This window comes from Pongo abelii, chromosome 13, assembly GCF_028885655.2.
Source record: "Pongo abelii isolate AG06213 chromosome 13, NHGRI_mPonAbe1-v2.0_pri, whole genome shotgun sequence".
Lineage (NCBI taxonomy): Eukaryota > Metazoa > Chordata > Mammalia > Primates > Hominidae > Pongo > Pongo abelii.
The window spans coordinates 88,201,002-88,224,757 of NC_071998.2; the positions used below are offsets into that span (position 1 = coordinate 88,201,002).

Sequence of the window (23,756 nt, forward strand, 5' to 3'; positions counted from 1 at the left end):
GGCACCGTGCAGGGTGGTTGTCTCTGGACCTGCGTCTTGGTTATCATGGAGCCAGACTGGGCCTGGTGACAGGGCCATGATGGGGTTGTCCTGGTGGTCCTGGGAGTGTCCAGAGGAGATGCATAATGGAATTGCTGCAAGGATGAATGAAATGACTGTCAGCAGAGAACAGGCACCCGGTGAGTGCTCAGGGATTACCCTCAGTAGCTGCCCAGAGGCCAAAATCAACCATCTGATAGCAACTGTTCCCAAGCCAGGAGGAAGAGAAGAGAGCAGGTCCCACTCACCTGAGTCTGATCAGTCAGCTGTGTTGAGATGTGCCTTTCACCTAGAAAACAATCCTTCACGCAGAGCCACTCACAGAGACTGCTGTATGTCTCTAACTGCTCCACAACACAGAGACGATGGGGACTCAGCAAGAGTGACATCATGGGGTGACACAACCCACCACAACGGGAGCCTGCTTGAGTCAAGAGGGCCAAGAGTCAGTGTCCTCTATCCCCTGAACTGACATGTGTGCATGCATTGTGTTTGTGTGTGTGTGTGTGTGTGTGTGTATATATGTGCATATGGGTGTATTTTTCTTGCTTCTCTGGCCAGGCCTAGCTGCTCCACTCACAGGTGCACCCAGGTCCTCATCACTAACACCACCAGGGCCCAGGGCCAGGATTAGAGCCTCCATAGGTGCTCCCCAATCTCTGCCCTCCCCACCGAGGGTGGTCCTGGGGATGAAGACAGAGGAGGGGCGCTGAGCAGAGCAGAGAGGGCTGGCACCCTCTCTAGGTGGAACCCAGGTCGTGTGTAAAGTTGGAGGTCTGCCAAGCAGTGCTGAATTCAACACATCTTCTGACATTCTCTTTCCAGCAACTCTCCAGGGTGCCCTGACTCAGTTGCCCTACAGATGGAGGCAAGGAGGCTCCACAGACAAACCCCTTGCCTGAGGTCACACATTGGCTAACTGGCCAGGTTCCTACTGACCAGGTGCCCCCAACGAGGCCCCTAAAGAGCACTCCTCCATTGACCAGGTCCCACTGATCAAGTCCCCACTGACCATGTCTCCCTAACCAGGCCCCCATTAGTAGGCCTCATGGACCAGACGCCACTGACCAATTTCTCACTGACCTGGTCCCCACTGACTGAGTTCCCACTGACAAGACCACAATTTACCAGGTTGCCACTCACCTCACCCCCACTGAACAATTCTCCATGGATCAGTCCCCAGCTGACTGAGCCCCCTCTGACCAGACCCTCAATGACCAGGCTCCAAGCCACTAAGGCCCCACACTGACCAGACCCCTAATATACTGAATAGATCCCACTGACCAGTTTTTTATTGTTTATGTTCCAACTGATCAGGCCCCACTAATAAGGCCACCATTGACCAGATCCCCACTGACTAGGCTTCCAATGACTAGGTCACAAGGTACCCACTCATGATATCTTCACTGAGGAGGCCACCGCTAACCAGGTCCCTGCTGATCAGGTCCCAACTGACCAGGTCCTGATGGCTAGGTCATCTCTGACCATGGTCCACTGATGAGGCCCTTGAGCAGCTGTGTTCAAAGTCTCATTACAATGCCCCCATCAGCCCACAGACCCTTCCTTCCTGCATGTGTGCCCAGAGGTCAGGCCCTGGGGGTTTTCTTGGGCTGTAAGGCCTCTCCTCCAAGACACAGGGAGGGACAGTCAGCCTCAGGCTCCAGGTACTCAGCTTCACACTCACCCTCCAAGGCCCTCTAGGCCCATCTCAAAGGAGACAGTGAGGTGGCCTGGCACTGTCTAGACATGCCATGTAGCCTATTTCTGAGTGTCAGAGTAGGAGGAAGGGAGGGACATTTGGCAGATGACACACCCTGTGCTGCTGGGTCTCCCAGGGCCCTTCCCACAGAGCCCTGATCTGGAGACACAGCACAGAGGCTGCAGGGAAACTAATCCAGAACTCTTGAGGCTGAGCCAGGGACCACATGAGGACTGTCCCCAGACAGCTAGAAGGCCCTTTGCTAGTTTCTTGGTACCTCAGTGGATGGGGCAGCGGTTCTTCTGTTCGGCACTAGTGAGCACGTGCTGGGGAGGGCTCGCCTGTGCTTCCTCGGTGGCTCCAACTCTGCTTCTAAGAAAAATTACTCATTCTAGGGCTAGGGCAGAGAAAATACAAGATTAGTTTAGAACATCTTGTGCCAGAAAGTAAAAAAGTGCTGACAGAGTAACGGGGACAAATCAAAAAGACATAAAGTCAGCTTGAAATGTCTACCACTGGCCTAATCTCAGGGAATTGGAGCACCAGAATCATGAGCTTTCCCTTCTCCTTTATTTATTGGTTTTATTTCACCATGTAGAACAAAGAAGAGAATAAGAAAAATAATCATCTGGCAACTGTCACAGTAATACTTGTTCAAACACAAGTCATCCATAAAATGCTAAATCTAGTGTGTTTTGAGGAGTAACCAGATATTTACAGCGCCTCAAAGTATCTCCACACAAAATACTGTTGAACTACACAAAGAAAATCATAACATTAGTATGGACAAAGCTGGCAGATACTCTTTAAGTCTCCTATTATATATAGTAATAAAAACTGTAAAATGCAAAGAAGCCTTCGATGACCTTTACTAAAGTATCAACGATGACTTGGTTGTTTGGCTGTTTAAACAGCTGACATTCAGGCAATTTGAGTAGGTCAAACTCAATAATACTGGTGTTCATTTGCAAGATCCACTTAAAACTTAAGGAGGCTAAAAAACATCATTTAAAATAACATATAAATATTCATCATACATGATATGAAAATATTCTACTTTAGTAAAGATTGTGATGTTTTATATTTATGAGAAACAATTAAAATTTCATGTAAATAGCCCAGTAATAAAGTTTTATGATCTTTTAAATCATACTTTTCCTTAAGATTTTATGGTTAAATATTCTCTTCATTAGATGTGGCTTACCAGTGGATTCTAGAGAAGAAAGTAGATGGGAGCAAGTGTCCAACACAGCAAAAGCTGGAAAGAAAAAGAAAGAATTGTGTTTTTTACCTAAAACATTTCAGTTAACAAAGTGTAAGTTTAAAATCTAAAGAGTTGAGAATGTTATCAGAGTTAATAAGAATGAGAAATATGTACATACAATTACAATACAAAATTACTATTAAATAATTTACACATGGCATTAATTCTAATTGTGGTTAAATATCACAGCTTTTTCATTCTTCATTCATGTACTCAACAGCCACGTGCTAAGGTACTAGAACCAGCACTGGAATTACAAGATGAAGATGGCATGGTCTACCTCCCAATAGTCATATGCTATAACCTAAAAGACAGGCAGGTAATGTCCATATAGAGTCATAAATGCCATGACAGGTATACAGCAGGGCACTACTGGAACACACAGAAGGGACATCTATCCCACTTTTGTGTCAATATCATGGGCTTTCTGGTGGAGGGGATAGATAAGTTGATGCCTGAAGGACAAGGAAAATCTTGCCAGATAGAGGGAAGAGGCAAAGGCAAAGAGCCTGAGGTAACAAAGAGCCCTGCAGAGTTCTACTCTGTCCACTTTGGTGCTAGAGCAAAGGGCAGAGTGCAGTAAGTGGCAAAAGACAAGGCTGAGTAACCTGACAAGAATTACATTGACATGGGTGTTTTTATTTCATGGTGAAATTTTTGGAACTTTTCCTGAGAACAGATGTAAGCCAATGACACAGTAAATGACAGGAGATTTAAAATGTCACCTGTCAAGTGACTGCTTATGAAGGGTTATTGCTCAGCTAAGTATTTCTAAATGAATCTGAGGCCTCTTGGCCTTCAATTTCTACCAAAATCCTGAGAACCTGATGATGGCTTTGTTTTTGGAGAATTGTTTCAGTGTGCCAGCTGACAGTTCCATGAGGATGGCAAAAGTGAAGAAATTGTAGAGCCAGTAAAAAAGAGATGGATACACTTCTTGGGAATTTTTTTAAGCTATGGAACATGATGAATTAATGGTGCATAAGTATACTCTTCACTGTGAAAATTTTTGTTTTCACATCTTTCATTAGATGTGTGTAAGAAAAAGATACCGAACGTAGTATCTACTAACCCAACAATGAAAAGGAATGTCATTTGCTATTTACACTTTATTACTAAAATCAACCTAAATTTAATTAATACATTTTGGCAACATACTTTTCTTTGTTTCTGTAATTATTTGTTCTACACAGTCCGGCTCCATCTAAAATAAGTAAAAAAAAAAAGATAATGTTTAAGTTAAACAAGAGACATTATCATGAGATTAATATATCACTTACAAAATGTGGCCTTTAGTATTTTTAGTGACTAGACATAACATGAAGTTTGCTCAAATAGAAAAATAATCACATAAGTAAAGTAAAATTTCTACTTATTTTAAGTTGAGATAATAGAGGATGTATCTGTGTAATGCTGTTGAGAGTAATCTGACAAAAATAGATAATACTGGTCTATTAGATATACATAATTTTAGAAAGGTGGTGTTTTATTAGTACAAAGGTTAAACAATGGCCGGGCATGGCAGCTCATGCCTGTAATCCCAGCACTTTGGGAGGCAAAGGTGGGAGATCACGAGGTCAAGAGATCGAGATCATCCTGTCCAACATGATGAAACCCTATCTCTACTAAAAATACAAAAATTAGCTGGGCGTGGTGGTGCGTGCCTCTAGTCCCAGCTACTTGGGAGGCTGAGGCAGGAAAATGGCTTGAACCCAGGAGGTGGAGGTTGCAGTGAGCCAAGATCGTGCCACTGCACTCCAGCCTAGTGAGAGAGCAAAACTCTATCTCAAAAAAAAAAAAAGAAAAAAAAAGGTTAAACAATTAAAGTCATATTTTGCAATGAATGCATTGCTTTGAAATTCTTAGCAAAACTCTGTCCTTTATAAAAGTTTAATCCATTTTTTCAATAAATTTTTTCTTAAAAAGAAATTTATATTCTTTACTTATTGAAAAAATTTGTAAAGTTTTCTTTTTTTTTTTCTAGTTTGTATTCTAAATTACAGTTGTACCTGTGTAAGTTTCTTTTAAAAGTATATTGAGGAATGCTGAAGTTTGGAGTAAAATTGAACCCATCACACAGGTAGTGAGCATAGGACCCAAGAAGTAGTTTTTCAACCCTGGCCCGCTCTGTGCCTCCCCATTCTTATTTCCCAGTGTCTATTGTTCCCATGTTTATGTCAATGTGCACCTAATGTGTAGCTCCCACAAATGAATGAAAATGAGATATTTGGTTTCTGTTTCTGCGTTAGTTTGCTTAGGATAGTGGATTCCAGTTGTATCCATGTTGCTGCAAAGGACATGATTTTGTTCTTTTCATGGCTGCATAGTACTCCATGGTATATATGGAATTTTCCAATCTACCTTGGGTGCACGCGGCTTGACTCCATGTCTTTGCTATTGTGAATAGTGCTGCAATGAACATACATGTGCATGCATCTTTTTGTTACAATGGTTTATTTTCCTTTAGGCATACCCCTAGTATAGTAATGGGGTTGCTGCATGTGGGATTACACGTGCCTGTCACCATGCCTGGCTAATTTTTGTAGTTTTAGTAGAGATGGGGTTTCATTATGTTGGCCAGGCTGGTCTCAAATCCCTGACCTCAGGTGATCCACCTGCCTCAGCCTCCCAAACTGCTGGGATTACAGGCGTAAGCCACTGCATCTGGCCAAGCACAAAGCTTTTAATAGAAAAATGGAAATGAACCTTTCAATGTTTTGTTTATTTAATTCATAAAATGCACTTATTTTGGATTCTATTAAATAATAAATATCTATATGTGGTTAAGTGTTTGGTTGCCAGTCATTCACTTGTGATTATAGATGGGAAGAATTAAGATGGTGTAAAGAAACTTTAGAAGTGGTACGGGCTGGGCATGGAGGTTCACCCCTATAATCCCAGCACTTTGGGAGGCTGAGGTGGGTGGATCACAAGGTCAAGAGTTCGAAACCAGCCTGGCCAATGTGGTGAAATCCCATTTCTACTAAAAATACAAAAATTAGCCAGGTGTGGTGGCGGGCACCTGTAGTCCCAGCTACTTAGGAGGTTGAGGCAGGAGAATCACTTGAACCTGGGAGGTGGAGGTTGCAATGAGCTGAGTTCACGCCACTGCACTCCAGCCTAGGCAACAGAGCGAGACTCCATCTCAAAAAAAAAAAAAAAATGATGTGAACCACAGACAAACTACAGTCAAGTAGAGTAAGACAAAGCATCTCCAAGTATACCATCAGTTATTAGGCAATAACATGCAATTTCTAAAACCTAACTTAAATGCAGCTTTTAAAGAAATTTTAAATATGCCAGTTAGGCACATTTATTGAATAAAATTAGCAAATGGGTGCCTCTTGAAAATGAGAGCTCTGGGGAATTAAAAAATATAAAGTTCCCATTTCCTTTCTGTGTTAACAAAGCTAATTATAATCTTTACTTAGCATGCATAAGTCAACAGAACAACTCAGTATTTCACCAAATTAAAAACAAGAATTATATTAGAGAAATGAAACCCAAAAGAGAAATGGTCACATAACTAAACTCAGTCAAGTAGTTCTTGCAGTTATTTGAAGTCTGTGGGTTTGAAGTAGGAATTCTTACGGGCATTTTGGGAATATATTTTCTGTTGAGTCCTATACTATTAAAATTTTCAACATTTCAACTCTTCCTCATAGGAAGAGTGCTGAGAAAATATTTCATTCGCTCTTTCTCCATAAGGAGCTTGGTGCTGATCACTGCTATTTTCTTATCCAATCTGTAAAGAGAGCAAAGACAAATGCTCAGTATTTCATTTTTCCTTGAATGATTCTTAATGACTTGCATTTTTTGAAAAGTTGCCCTGAGAGTAAACCAAATTACCCACTAAACAGCGTTTTCACATTAATATGTGTGAGAGCATACCTCTTGTAAGTAATTATAATTTTAAAATCATTCTAAATAATTGTATGTGTTTCTAAGGTGATTTCTACTGAACAAGCAGTTCAAAGTAGACAGGGAAGAGAAATGGCTATCAGTGATGTACAGCTTAGTAGGTAACCTAGCTGCCTTCTAAAATAGCTCTACTTATAAGATTCTAAAGATTCCTTTAGAAATACTTGTATTTAAAGGGTAACTATGTGGGAAAATGATTATGTTAATTTGCTTGACTATAAGAACCACTTCACTATAAATAATTATATCAAAACATCATGTTGTACTCCTTAAATAATGTAGATTAAGAAAACTAAAATGAAAAAATAATCTAGAAAAAATCTAGAAAAAATAATCTAGAAAAAATAATCTAGAAATACTTGTTTAGTAAACCAGTTTCATGTTTCACCCTTGTACATTTCACCCATTATCTAAGAACACTTAAGTATTTGGCACTGAGGAATAACTCAGAGCAACAACTCCTGGGGGAGAACTAGACTGGTTGGTTGGTGATCAAAAAGAACTAAAGCATCTCTGAAGGCAATTAGCTCTCAACACTGTGACCAAGGCACTGGAGGTGGGGTTGTTCTTTCTGCCTTCCACACAACCCTTCAGGCTGAACAAGGTGTTATTTTTGAACCACCTTGTTGATTACACTTCTTTTCATTCCTGCAATAATTATTCCCTATTTCACAAGGATGCCTTTATGTAACACCTTGAAAATGTTACACAAATAGTCTTTCTTGAGGCACCCTCTAGTGATAACACCTAAAGATCACAATCAAAAACAGTCCCTGCCTGAGTGCCAGGATGTGCCCAGAGTAGCAGTATCACTTGACACTTTGGGTTTAGGTTGTGATCTACCAAAAAATAAATTAAACTCATTAATATTTCCATTTAGGGAAATTCTGACAAGTAATTTTGTAAAAAGATCACTTTATTAATCATAAAGCTTCAAAAATACTTAGTGAAAAAAACTAACAGGTCAGGTTAACTACATGAGACTTTTCAGGGGAAAAAAGCCACATAAAAACAAAAAAAAAGAAGAGAGACAGAAACTATCCTTGATGAACATTTTAAAGGTAGGATTATTTACTAACATTATTTTCCAAAATTACATTATCAAATTAGCATTTACTTCCTACTGATCTCCTGAAGCCATCTCACTAAAAATTATGCTTTCAAAACAAATTAATGAGCTTAATTCATTTTCTATGAGTATATGTTTTGACTTACTTCATTATTTTTTCTGATATGGAATTGTTAGCTTTCAATGCTACTGCAAAGGCTTCCTTATATTCTTCTAATTCAGTTGTAACCTCTTCAGCAGTTTTCATTTTGGAGAATTTACATTCCACATCTTTAAGTGTGAGTTCCTTCTTTTTTAGTGAAGCCATATTATCCTTGTTTAACTGCTCTAATTGTTTTCATATTCTGCTTGCTCCTAAAACAAATGAAAAGAATACACTTTTAAAACAATTATAAGTTAATTACCAGATGTTTGTTGCCTTTCATTTTGAATCAGTGATTCGAAGAGCAATTTTGAATATGTTAAAAAGAGGCTGAAGCTTAAAATATTTATCAGCAATATCAACAAAACTAATAACTGAATTCAGAATTAAGTCTGATTTATAAAAATTTGAAATCATAATTATGTTAGTATTAATGTAATCTGGTCCTATAAAAAGTAATAGAATCCATTTATAATTTTAAAAAGTGAACAATGAACAACATAGCTTAAGAGCAATTCAAAAGTATCATATAATTTCTAAATCACAGTTTTCTCTTATGCCAACTGGTCTTAATCATCAAATTCCCCCTTTTTACTCTATAGTGAGAATCATTACTTTGAAAGATTGATTTTGTTATAATAATAATGGAAATTTAAATATTTAAAAGGAAAAAACATCACTTTTTTTTCTAGAACTCTACAAAGGAAATTGCCATAAGAGATGCAGAGGAAACACAATATATACATATCCAAAATATAGTTTGCAGTGAAATAAATGAAAGCCCATTACAGATAAACTTACCTGATTTTAAAAACTAACCTGTAAATGTATTTCTTCTCATTTTTCTATTGCCTGCATTGCCCTTTCATCCAGCTCCGATTTATATTCTTGTACTTTACCAAGTTCTACCATATCTTTTTCCATATGTGTCTTAAGATTTAATACTTCTTCTTCCAACATCTTTTTATCCTTCTCAAGTTTTTCACATTTCTCTTGTACTTTTCTCATAGATAATAACTCCTGATGAAGAACTTCATTGTCTTTGGCCAAATTGACACATTTTGAAGATACAGCTTCCTTCTCAGCCATAAGATCATCAAACTGCATTAATAAAATAATAGAGCTTGATAATGAAGTAGGCTGAGAATAATCTAACACAAAACCAATAGCAAATTTTGAAATGCATTGACTTGCAATAAAATGTTATCTATAATGCAGTAGATTCTTCAAATGTGAACACTTAAATTACTCAGAATTTTAAGAACAAAGTTAAAGCTACCATGAGTCACAAAAATATGCTTTACTGTCATCATCTTTGCCACAGAACTTTTGCACTTGCTTTTACTTTTATTTTTCTGATAATTCATTTTTGTTCCTCCTTAAATGGCACTAAGTTATCTCCTAGTAGAAAGTGTCTAACCCTCTTCCCTCATCATCATTCCCCAAAATTTGTCAAAAAAACTTTCAGAGATATCATATTGAGTTGTTTAGGCCAAAGTCAGTAAATGGCTCTCAGAATAAGACTTTGAAAATAATATAATACTCTATGCTAGGCATGGTGGCTCATGCTTGTAATCCCAGCACTTTAGGAGGCTGTGGCAGAAAGGTCACTGGAGGCCAGGAATTTGAGATCAGCCAGAGCAACATAGTGAGACCTCCATCTCTACAAAAAAACAAATTTAATAAATTAGCCAGGCATGGTGGCTCAGGCCTGTAGACCCAGCTAGTTGGGAGACTGAGGCAAAAGGATGGCTTGTACCCAGAGTTCAGGGCTGCAGTGAATTATGACCACATCACAGCACTTCTGCCTGGATGATAGACAAAGACCATATCTCAAAAAAACACAGAATAACGAATCCTGTAAATAAGGATTCTGATGCCATAAGCCTTTCCCCAAACCGCACATGTTTCATGCTAATTTGAATGCATTTTAAGAAGTAATGATTCTTGGGGTAAAGGCCATAGAATACAGCATCCAGAAATAAATCCACATATTTACAGCCAACTTATTTTGGAATAAGGTGCCAAGAACATACATCGGGGAAAGGACACCCTCTTCAAATGAATGGCACAGGGAAACTATTCATATGAAGAATGATACTAGCTTCCTATCTAACACCATATAGCAAAATAAACTCAGAATCAATTGAAGACTGAAATGTAGGGCCCAAAATTATCAAACTATTATAAGTAAACATAGGGAAAATGCTTCAGGACATTAGTCTGCACAAAGATTTGTATAGGTAAGACATCAGAAGCATAGGCAAAAAACAAATGATAGACAAATGGTACTACAACTGAGTGAAGAGAAAACCTATAGAATGGAAGAAAATATTTTCAAGCTATTCATCTAATAGAAGACAAATATCCAAAATACACAAGGAACTCAAATACCCTGACAGTAAACAAAAATAATCTGAGTTCAAAACTAGGCAAAAGATCTGATTAGATATTTCTCTTTTTTTTTTTTAACAGAAAAAAAGAAATACAAATGGCCAATAAATACATTTAAAAATGTTCAGTATCACTAATCATCAGGGAAATACAAATCAAACCTACAATGTGATATAATCTTGCTCCATTTCAATAAATGGCTATCATAGAAAACACAAAAAAAGTGCTGGTGAGGTTTCAGAGAACAGTGAACTCTTACATGCTGTTGGTGGGAAGGTAAATTAGTGCAGCAACTATAGAAAACAACATGAGGTTTTCTGAAAAAATGAACAGTGGAACTGCTGAGGGATCCAGCAACCCCACTACTGGGTATTCAGGCAATAGAAAAGAAAACAATAGATCACAAGAATACTTGTCCTCATATGTTTATTGTAGCACTATTCACAACAGCTAATGTATAAAATCAACCTACATGTCCATCAACAAATAAATGGACAAAAAAATTGTGGTACATATACACAATGGAATACTCACCATATAAAAAAATGAAATCCTCTTACTGGTAGCCACGTGGATCAGTCTGGAGGATATTACATTAAGTGCAGACACAGAAAGATAAATACTGTACATTTGCACTCATGTGTGGGAGCTAAAGAAAAACTGAGGGCTGGGCAACATGGCTGATGCCTGTAATTTCCTAGCACTTTGAAAGACCGAGGCAGGAGAATCACTTGAAGCCAAAAGTTCTAGAGCAGCCTTAGCAACATAGAGAGACATCTCTACAAAGTAAAAAATCAAACAGGTGCAATGGTGCATGCCCATAATCCTAGCTGCTCAGGAGGGTGAGGTTGGAGGATCACATGGGCCCAAGAGTTTGAGGCTGCAGTGAGCTATGATCAAATCACCCTCTAGTCTGGATGACTACAGTTGCCCAGAGCCCAGACTACACTAGCAAGACCCTGTCTCTTAACAATAAAAAAGCTCATAGAAGTAGGGGAGGGGAGTCTGGTTAATGGATACAGAATTACAGTTAGATAAGAGGAATGAGTTCTGATGTTCTGTGGCATTGCAGGGTGAATATGGTTAACTATGATTTATTGAATATTTTTAAAAAGCTAGAAGATTTTGAATGTTCATAATTCAAAGAAATGAAAAATGGTTGAAGTAGTAAGAAGTAGTACATATGTTAGTTAGCTTGATCATTACGCACTATATAAATGTATCAAAATGTCACTCTATAGCCCATAATTATGTATATACATGTCAGTTAAAACAAAAGAGAATCTATATTCATCCCATTAAAAGAATAGAATATGGGCCATCCTTACTGATGGCCTTCTCCAAATGAATAGAATGTAGTACAAGGGATACCATGTGGCTTCCCTATCTCAGACTGCTTTCCCTTCGAACTCAGCCCCCAGATTGTGAGAGAGATCAGTCCACAAAGACAGCCTGGGAGTGCCAGTGTCAGTGTTCATGCTGCCTGCCCCAGCCAAGGTTCCAGCCAATGGCCAACATCAACCATCAAACATATAGGTGAGCAAAGCTTCAGATGATTCAATTTCTCCAACTTCCCAGGGAAGCTGAAGGGAGCAGAGGCAAGCTGTCCTGGCCAATCTTTTTCCAAACCACAGGTTCATGAACAATATAAATGTTTTTCTTTTAAGCCACAAAACTCTGGGTAATTTTAGAAAAATAAGTTTTAAAAAGAGACAACAGGAAACATAACTTATGTAGCAGAAAAGAGTCTCCTTTAAAGTAGGATCTAATAAATGTTGAGATTAATTTATTGATGACAAACATTATTGAGAAGCAGCAGATGACCAGGAGAGAGATGTAAGCTGCTGAGGAGGAAGTTTTCCTAAAAGCCCCTTCAATTATGAACTCTGATAACAAGGCAAGGGTGTCTCCTTACAATTTCCCCACAAGTTAGGAAATAAGACTGTGAAGCAAGAAGACGTATGATTTGCAAAACAACTGGAAATGCTTGGTTACATAACCAAAATCAGACATTTACCTGATTTCAATTAATGAAAATTCTAAAAGAAGAAGCTTTGAGGATTTATTAATCAATCTAGTATTCAATTTTCATTTTCCTTTTTCTCAATGAGGAAATAAGAAGAAAATTATGGAATGAGTTTTACTCTTCACAGAAGTAAAATAAGCATAGCATACTTTGAGTGTTAAGACATCAAATGCAATTTCTCCTTTACCTTACTTCACATTCGTTTGTATGGAGAAGTTAAGACCATCCCATCTCTATATTACACCACAATGCTTCTCTGTAGCACACAACTTGGCTCTGAAATTTTGAAATTCAAAATACTAATCTACTATTTGTCTCTGATAAATTGCCTGAATATTACTTTATTTTTAAGTGCCACACTCCTAGAACTTTTTCTTGGAATGAGTTAAAATTTTTATTCCAAGAATCCTCTACTGAGCTATAAAGCAGAGCTGGGCATCTCTGTTTCAGTAAAAGGAGGTCAATACAGAAACTGTGGTTTCTGAGAATGCAAGACCTGCACCAAGAAAAGGATTAGCCACAGTGCTACCCAAGAGAACCAGCTACCAGGTGGAAAGAGGATCTGCAAAGTGAAAGATGATGACTTCACTTGATTTCCACTGAGGAAAGCTGGCAGCTTGGACTTAAACTTCTCCTTCCTGGACAGTAAACACCTATGGATGATTCTATGAATTATAATGAGTTAGTAAAACATAAGGCACCAAATAGTAGACTATGTCAGCAGATTCTGTGACCAAAATTTACTGAAAATGAAACTATAGAGGGAGGCACTAGATAAGAGACTAAAGGTTTGAATGGGGAAAAAAAGAAATAGTGTGTCTTGTAAGCCTGACTTCCCATCATGTCTTAGAGTAAGTAAGGTATAAGCTGGCCACAGACTCCTTTGAGACACAAAAGGTGAAGTTAAAGATATTCTACTACATTTAATTTTTATTATGATATAAGACAACTGGTAATAGGCAACATGACTGAAAAAATTTTCTCATTAAATTTGATTTGGTCCTGGTATAAGAATAGACATAAACTAAGAATAGACACAAACTAAGAATTGAGAATCTGAAAATACACCTGCACATTTACAGTCAATTGATTTTATACAAGGTTAACACAAAAACAGAATGGGAAAAGCATAGACTTTCCAATCAATGATATTGGAACAACTGGGTATCCATGTGCAAAAAAAATTATAAAGTTGGACTCTCACCTAATACCACATTTAAAAATTAACTCAAAATAAAACAGTTAACTGTAACAGCTAAAACTATAAAACTCTCAGAAGAAAACATTGGTATAAATCTTTGTGAAGATATAAAGATGGATAATAAGCACATTAATAGATGCTTAATGTAATTAGTCATTACGAAAATGTAAATCAAAACCACCTTGTGGTATCACTTCACACCGCAGGATGAAATCTTTGTTCAATAAAAAAAGAAAATAAGTGTTAGGAAAAATGTAAAGAAATTAAAGCCCTTATCCAATGCTGCTGGGGATGTAAAGTGGTGCAGCCACTTTGGGAAACAAACTGGCAGCTCCTAAAAAGGTTAAGCATGAAGTTTATGACCCAGAAATTCCAGTCATAAGTATATACTCCAGAAAAATAAAAACATATGCAAGCACAAAACTCATACATAAATGTTTACAGCAGCATTATTATTATTATTATTTTGAGATGGAGTCTTGTTCTGTAGCCCAGGCTGGAGTGTAGTGGCATGATCTCAGCTCACAGCAACCTCTGCCTCCTGGGTCTGGGTTTAGGCAATTCTCCTGCCTCAGTCTCCTGAGTAGCTGGGATTACAGGCATGCACCACCATGCCCAACTAATTTTTGTATTTTCGGTAGAGACAGGGTTTCACCATGTTGGCCAGGATGCTCTTGAACTCCTGACCTCATGATCCACCTGCCTTGGCCTCCCAAAGTGCTGGGATTACAGGTGTGAGCCACCACACCTGGCCTATAGCAGCATTATTAATAAGAATCAAAAAGTGGAAAGAACCCAAAGGTCCATCACCTCATGAATGGTTACATAAAATGTTTGATGCATCCATACAATGGAATATTACTCAGCAATAAGAAGAAATAAGTACTGATACTGATAGAAGCAGGAGACAGCAAAATGCCTAGGCAGATATGGAAGGGTCCCCAGAGAATCTCCAGGCCCACAAGTGTCTACACCAGATAAAACACCTGGTACAGATAAGGGAACCTGCACAGGGGCTTGCCTGGACATGCCAGCAGCAGACTGGAGGCCCTCATGCACTGGGGGGTTGGGGTGGAGTCACCAAGAATTCATGCCTTATGCGGAGGAGGAGCCTGGCCTCTTCAGCTAATGTGTGCTGGTCCTGGTATTCAATTGTGAGGTGGAAATCTGTTTGCAGGACCCCTCTCTTTGCTGAGAGCTTCCCTTTCACTTAATAAATTCTGTCCTTCTCACCCTTCAATGTGTCCACGTGGCTAATTTTTCCTGGTCATGAGAGATGAACCCAGATTTAGCTGAACTAAGGAGCAAAAGCCCTGCATCAATACCTGCTACAGCACAGATGCAGCATGAAAAATTATGTTAAGTGAAATAAGCCAGTCCCAGTAGACCACTTGCTTTTTATTTCAGAGGCTTATAGGCAAATCTATACAAAGAAGGTGGGTGGTTCCCTAGGGCTGAGGGAGGAAGGGAAAACTAGTGAAGATAGCTAAATGATGTGGGGTTTGTTTTTAGGGTGATGAAAATATTCTAAAATTGATTGTAATGATGATTACATAACTCTCTGAAACTACTAAAATTCAATGACTTGTATATTTTAAAGGAGTGAATTGCATGGTGTGTTAATTATTTCTCAATAAACCTGTTACACCCCGAAATTTATTTGGTACTAGTGATCTGGACACATGGGCTGCTTGGTTTCAGATCACTGGCCAGGGTTCAAAACATAAGAGAATCAACAGCATGTCTTTTGTATAGAAAAATATATACATATATATATTTTAAAGTATCCTTTTTATTAGTATCAAGTCTGTAAAATTAAGTGAATAATCTTTCACTGCTTAAAGCACTAAGAGATTTATATTGAGGAGGAAGACTTTGTATTCTTTTGCCCCAGTTTCTATCTAAAGGGTCTGGGAATCACACCCTTCAAACAATCAAATCTCATCAGATGGGTTTTATTAACTCTTATAATGTGGCTTACTTTCTAACCTGATTCTGGTACAGCATCACAGAGAGAAGAAGATGAAAAAAATCAAAGTATTTTACCCCCAAATATATAGTTTTTGACATATTTTGAAATGGCTGTTGCAGGGCCAAGAGATTCAAATGGCCATACAAAGCTGTCTTCTGTGGGGGAATTTGCATCTGTAAGAAGTCTGCATTAATGTGGTCCAATCTCTCCCCTTCTAGGTCTTCCCAGATCTAGTGAAGATTAACTAAGATCCTGATGCATTTAAAGTCTGAAAAGATATATTTAACCATCTATTTTCTCTGAGGGCTGCCAGCTAGGAGGCTTCATCTACATAATAAGAACCTTAACCTTCATAATGACCTTATCTTAATTAAGGCCTTCCTTTATACCTATTTCCAGTTTTAGACAACAGATTTTCTTTATCAATTGTCACATAAAGAATCCTTAATACCCACCTATGACTTGTTAGCCCCTCTTTTTGATGTCCCACTTTTAGGCTGACCCAATGTATGCCTTCCTCATATTGATTTATGATTTTCCCTACAACTCTGTCTGCTGGAAACATACAAAACCAAACTGTAATGTCACTGTCTCATGAAACATTCTCAAGAGCTCTTGAGATTGGGTAATCCAGGGCCACAGTCACCATACTGGCTCAGAATCAACCTCCTTAAATGTATTTTGGCCAAATTTGGGTTTATCCATCATTAGTATTTCTCCAAATTACATAATTCTAATCCCCAAACTGATTTAAAATTACCTTATGTTTAAATATGAATTATTGTATTATAAAGATACATGTATTTGTATGTTCATTGCAGCATTATTCACAATAGCAAAGACATGGAATCAACCCAGATGTCCATCAATGATAGACAGGACAAAAAAATGTGGTATATATACATCATGGAATACTATGGAGCCATACAAATGAATGAGATCGTGCTTTTTGCAGGGACACGGATGAACTCGAAGCTGTTACCCTCTGCAAACTAACGCAGGAACAAAAAACCAAACACTGCATCTTCTCACTTATAAGTGGGAGCTGAATGATGAGAACACATGGACTCGGGGAGGGGAACAACAAACACTGGGGCTTGCTGGGGTCAGGAGGGAGAGCATCAAGATTAATAGCTAATGCCTGTGGGGCTTAATACCTAGGTGATGGATTGATATGTGCAGCAAACCATCACGGCACACGCTTACCTATGTAACAAACCTGCACCTCTTGCACATGTAATCTAGACCTTAAGATAAAATAATAATTTTTTTAAATTACCTTCTGTTTTAGCTTCTTAAACAGAATATCCATTTTCAGTTATCTGTATTTAAGTCTCCATGGCAACTGAAGTCTTCATTTCCAAATACATTTAACATATTTATTGTCATTTCTAGGCATTTCTTATATCTGCAGAAATGTAAGAACTAGTAAGTCAAGTATTTTTAAGAGTAAATATTTAATAATTGTTTAAACAGATATTATGTTATGGCATATCAAAGAAACAAATCTATAAACTATGATCCTCTCAGTTTCAACTGAACATAGTTTGAAAGCATTCTATATGAAATTATAATCTTAGATAAATAATATGAAGAACAATTTTATGGCATATATGGCAGGTAAAGTGATATTATAGCCATACAGTTTGTTTGTCTGTTTGTTTTTTTGAGATGGAATTTCACTCTTGTTGCTCAGGCTGAAGTGTGATGGTGTGATCACAGCTCACTGCAACTTCTGCTTCCTGGGTTCAAGTGATTCTCCTGTCTCAGCCTCCCAAGTAGCTGGGATTACAGGCATGGGCCACCATGCCTGGCTAATTCTGTATTTTTAGTAGAGATGGGGTTCACCATGTTGGTCAGGCTGGTTTTGAACTCCTGACCTCAAATGATCTACCTGCCTTGGCCTCCCAAATTGCTGGGATTACAGGCATGAGCCACCACACCTGGCCTAACCATACAGTTTTTTATAAATAAACTATTCATATCCATTTTGGTATGCTAAGATAAAATAACATTAGTAAATATAAGGCATAACCAAGAGATGAGTAACCAAGATTTAAAAAAAGTAAAACACATACATGTTTGAAAAAGACACAAAAATACATTTTGATATCCATTGACCACAGTCTATAAGAAGAAAAAAAAGTACACACAAAAAGCATAAGGACATTATTCAATGTAGAAAAAGAGAAGAAAACATCTTTAATGTCTGAATTGAGGAGAAAAAGAAAACAGGCAGTTTCAGAAAAAAGGAAAGGTGAAGAGAGATATGTGATGATTTAAAGACTTTGAAGAAGAGATCTAGAGATCTTTACTGACATAATGTCAACGAAATGAAAGATACAAAACCATGTAGAGAAAGGCAATGACAGAAAAATGTTGATTAGAATCAGAAAACCAACTTAAGTGCTCAGTAAATACATAGAAAAGTAGCTTTGTTCAGGGCTTCAAAGACACATTCCATTTTTTTTTTTTTTAAATCTGTGATCAAAACATGAATGCTCATTTTACTCTTTTTTTAGGTTATGCTTTTCTTATATATAAAATTTATTTCTGTAAAACAGAAGTTTAATAAGATGTATACTTCATGTATACAATGGAGGTACCCATGTAAAATGAGTAAATTTCCATGATATGTTTTATATCTAAAAGAAAAACAAAGAAGCAGAAACAAAATACAAGCTATATATCAAGATAAATTTTGATGTTAAAGAAGGACACAAATAGGTCTTTAAAAAATTTGAATGCAGCAGAGAAGAATATTACAAAAGGAAGAAAAGATGACCAAATACAGCAAAAATGTCTTCAGAAATAAAAGTTCAAACTAGATAATGAACACTTGACATTACATGTCAAAGTGTTGTCATTATTGTTTTCAAAACCATTAAAGAATACGTTTCTAAGTGCAGTGGCTCATGCCAACTTTGGGAGGCTGAGGAGGGTGGATCATGAGATCAGGAGTTCGAGACCAGCCTGACCAACATAGTGAAACCCCATCTCTACTAAAAATACAAAAATTAGCCAGGCGGGGTGGTGCACACCTGTAATCACAGCTACTCAGGAGGCTGAGGCAAGAGAATCAGTTGAACCCAGGAGGCGGAGGTTGCAGTGAGCCGAGATCGTGTCATTGCACTCCAGCCTGGGTGACAGAGCCAGATTCTGTCTCAAAAGATAAATAAATAAATAAAAATAAGTGTAATGTTTTGGCATTCAAAAAAATTTCAGATTGTGTTGTAAGTTTCTTTTTTCACATATTTTTAATATAAATTTTTTCATCCCAACCTTGCCCCAGCAGCTCAGCTGACTCCAACCCCCTGTTTCTCCCCTTCCATTGGACTCTATGACACATGGTCTCATCCAGAGATCTATTTTTCATCGCTTATTTTGTTTTTATACTGAAATTTGATTTTTTTAATAATTCCAACAAAAAAGTCCAAGGGTCATGGACTCCTGCTCACATGCCTATAAAGTTGTGAGTTTCTGAAATACATTTTAAAATAGAATTCGTTTAATTACGAAAATGCAGACATAAAATGAATTTGTATCAAGGTTTTAGTCAAGTAAAGTTAGAGTTAAATCAATTACTAAATGGTTAAAATGTTCTACAATATGAAAACCATACCCAGTTGCCTCTTCTTCTAATTCATGATTTTTCTTTCTTATTTGATCCACATTATAGTCCAGTGATGATATTAAGTCAAAAAGTTTTCTGAATTCTTCATGTTTTTCTTCAGGCTTGAAAAAAAGTGTTTAAAATTATTTTTGTAAAATCTAGAGACCCTCTTCTATCTTAAAAATATTATTTCTCATAAATTGATGAATAATATGTATTTAGGCAGTTGTATAAAGTGCATTTTATAAACCTGATGCCAATAATGACAGATTTCAAAACTAGTCATTTTCTTAAAACAGCTAAAAAAGATTCACACTTTCATCATTATCTTTTCTGAAATTTAAACTGCCAAAAATGTTTGTTAAAAATGAGAGTTTTTACACATAAAATACTAATGGTTAGTAAGATAAGAGTAGTTATATTTACATTTTAGTTTTTAAAGATGCTCTAGAAACATTGTCATTAACAGTTTAAGATATTCCAAGTTAAATTACATCTTACTAAGATGATTTTTAGAAAACTCTTATCTAGTTCCCATTACATTTTTGAACCTCATCTATCTTCAGGCTGAGCTAAATACTGTCATTCTCTGTAAGTATTCACCTGTAGGTTTCAGTTTTTCCCTGTCTCTTAACCATTTCTCTTTAAACAAAGTTTATTTTTTCTATAATAAACAAATAATAACTTTTGTCTACTTTTTGTGGCTTTTCTATTATCCTGTTTCTCCCCTTCCATTGGACTCTATGACACAGGGTCTCATCCAGAGATCTATTTTTCATCACTTATTGTGTTTTTATATTGAAACTTGAGATAAACCAGTGCAAGGCTCTTTAGAGCAAAACCTAGATAACAGACATCTGGGTTGCTTGGCAAAGATCATGTGTAATCCTAAATTATGAACCTGTCACAATTTAATTAATTGTTCTGCCTCTGTATTCATGCTTTCATACCACTGTAACTGTAAGCCTGCTTCAAGCTAGCCCACCCCGTTTTTGAAGTGTGTATAAAAGTCAAGTGCTGTCTTTGTTCTGGGCCCAGTTTGTCAGATGTTGAGTCTGCTGGGTCTGAGTACACTTGATAAAGACATCCTCCTGTATACACCCCAAGGTCTCTCTCTGGTCCTCCTGATTCTGCAACAGTGTGATCTCCACTCACTGCAACCTCTACCTCCTGAGTTCAAGCAATTATCCTGTCTCAGCCTCCCAAGTAGCTGGGATTACAGGTGCCCACCAACTCGCCCAGCTAATTGTTTGTATTTTTAGTATAGATGGTGTTTCACGATGTTGGCCAGGCTGGTGTTGAACTCCTTACCTCATGATCCGCCCTCCTCGGCCTCCCAAAGTGCTGGAATTACAGGCATGAGCCACCATGTCCGGCTGCTACTCCTCTTTTTAAATTCTCTCAGAACTCCTAAAATCTCAAAACGTTAACCCGATTACCTAATATAAATTTCCAGCTCTGACCTTTTTACTGAGGCCTCTTCCCTCTAGTAAACATATTATAGACAATATTCTCAACGACACACTCATACATTGCTATTTGGTGCAGATTACTTTTGTAGATAGTGAATCTTGTCTATTTTATGTTGATTTTTATGGATGTTACTTTGAGTACAGTGTTATTTTCTAATCTTGAAGGGGGCTGTCTCACCCTTAGGATATTCACCAGTATACTTTGTCCGTCCTTCCTTCTTTCCTTCCTTCCTTCCTTCCTTCTTTCCTTCCTTCCTTACTTCCTTCTTTCCTTCCTTCCTTACTTCATTCCTTCCTTCCTTTTTTTTTCTTTCTTTCTTTCTTTCTTTCATTCTTCTTTCTCTTTCTCTCTCTCTCTCTCCTCTCTCTCCCTTTCTTCCTTCTTTTTTGGACCAGTACACTTTGTCCATTTTTTCTTTTTCTTTTTTTTTTTTTGAGATGGAGTCACACTCTGTCATCCAGGCTAGAGTGCAGTGGTGCCACATTGGCTTACCGCAACTTCCACCTCCTGGGTTCAAGTGATTCTCCTGCCTCAGCCTCCCAAGTAGCTGGGGCTACAGTTGCAAACCACCAGCTAATTTTTGTATTTTTAGTAGAGACAGGGTTTTGCCATGCTGGCCAGGCTCTTCTTGTACTTCTGACCTCAGGTAATCCACCCACCTCAGCCTCCCAAAGAGTTGGGATTACAGATGTGAGCCACGGTGCCCAGCCCTTTTTTTCTTTTATAATGAAGACTTTCCCACAAGAAACAGATTATCAATTGTTTGCCTTTGTTTTCTTTTAAAGAATTTCCTTTTCCATAGAGATATGGCATGATAAACATCTTGTTCTAAAGTTTCTTTTGGGGGACACACAACTATGTCATTGGGAAGCTCCAGTCAAGTAGAGATCTCCCTTCTTCCTAATCGAGATTATTCATCTCAGAATGGGTCCACCAAATGTCTTAATCCAGGTAGTCTCCTGCTTAGGAATTCATGAAATAAGAACCTCTGGAGAAGTTAGAGGCTATTGATTGAGATGGTTTAAAGCTGCCCCTTATTATATGTTTCACTCCCAAGGCAGACATCAAAGTGGCTAATAATTCTATGCCTGATGTCTAACTCAATTCTATGGGAATCTATACAAAACATTTTATTTATGAGACAGTGTTGCTCTGTTACCCAGGCTGGAGTACAGTGGCTTGATCACTGCTCACTGCAGCCTTGATATTCCGAGCTCAAGTGACCCTCCTACCACAGCCTCCAATGTAGCTGGGATTACAGGCATGCACCACCATACCACAGCTAACTGTTTAATTTTTTTTTTTTTTTTGGTAGAGTCAGGGTCTCACTTATATTGCTCTGGCTGGTCTCAAATTCCTGGGCTCAAGCACTGTTCTTGCCTCAGCTTCCCCAAGTGCTAGAATTACTGGCATGAGCCACCTCACCAACCAGGTGTTCCATGGAATGGTTTGAGAGGCAGTTCTACACAGAAGCCAGAAGGCCTGGGTCTGAATCCCAGATCTACCAGATACTAGCTGTGTGACCTTGAGCAAATTAATTTTCTGTGTCTCTGGTTCTATATCTATGAAATGGAGAGAATAATACCATCTACTTCACTGGGATGTTGGGAAGATTAAACCAGGGACTGACATGAAGCACTTAGAAGAGTACGTGGTGCATGGTGAGCTACAGATAAGATTTGCTTAGAAGCACTTAGAAGAGTACATGTACATAGTGAGCTACAGACAATATTTGCTATTAGCATGATAATTTTTACTGTTTTTTATATCTTGACCATTGTATGTGCTAAGCAGGTGGCATTCCAATGGAAGTGGTCTCCTATAGCTGCACTGAATCATTCTTCACACCACTGAAAGTGGCAGCAAATGGGAAGCATATAATTTATAGCTTTTCTCTCTGTGTGACTCAGTGGGCAACAGTCATGTATGTACTACAATGTAAACAGCACCTCCTGGATTGAGTAGTACATAACCGACATGACCAGCAGAGACAGGCTGAGCCACGGAGCTGAAAACCCTGGACTCTATTGCTAAATCAAGTCTTCTGAATCCCCTCCCAGCAGCTGTTGCTGTGGCACTGCCTTCATGAGTACTCTCCTGAGCACTCGGATTAAGGGGCTGTGCTATCCTTCATCAGACAAGCTGCAGCCAGAACTGTTCAGCTGACAAACCGGCAACCACCCAGAAATACAGTTTGGCTACATAGTGAAGGAAGGCAAATTTAGATTCTTTTTTCATACTGAGAAAAACATGAGCATTTGATTGAACAATTCTCCTCTATTAGACTAATTGGTTTTAGTTTCATATTTAATTGCTAAAAATACACTTAGAATAAAAGATTTACTGTGTTAATGTCTCAAAGAAGAAATAATTGGTATGGTATATTTTGTTCTATGCTGAAAGCTGCCAAGCTAAAATATTTTCAATTTATACAAGGATAGGTGACATGCATGTCATATATTATTTTCCCTTTAAGCAAATTTATGTTAAGACAAAATTATCTTCCATTAAAAAATAAAAGCCATGTCAAATTAAGGGCTAAGTTGTTCTGCAGACTGGGCAACAAGTGCTTAGCTGTAAAGTCAGTGAGAGAACAGTCAGAGAAATCTTCATGAAGAGGAAATTGCCTGCCAGGTCTGAATGAATGAGGCTAGATGCGCAGGAACTGAGAAGGCAGGAAGGACAGCATGGGAAAAACTGGTGCTGACATCTGCCCAGTTAACTCTGAGGATAAAGTCCAATAGCAGGGAATTAAAAACATATGTCCATACAATAACCTGTAAATGAATGTTTGCAACAGCTGTTTTCATAATAGCCAAAAAGTGGAAACAACCTAAAGGTCCATCAGCTGATGAATGAATGGAAAACTGCTGTAGCCATGAAATAGACTATTACTTGACAATAAGAAGGAATAAACTACTGTTATGTGCTACAACATGGATA

The 23,756-nt window shown here is 37.9% G+C and overlaps 1 pseudogene; it reads right to left on the reverse strand.

Moving 5' to 3' along the window:
• Positions 1 to 6,650: 6,650 nt before the first annotated feature.
• The window catches only part of LOC100937122 (ankyrin repeat domain-containing protein 18B-like), a 50,830-nt pseudogene continuing 33,724 nt past the window's right edge, over positions 6,651 to 23,756 (reverse strand).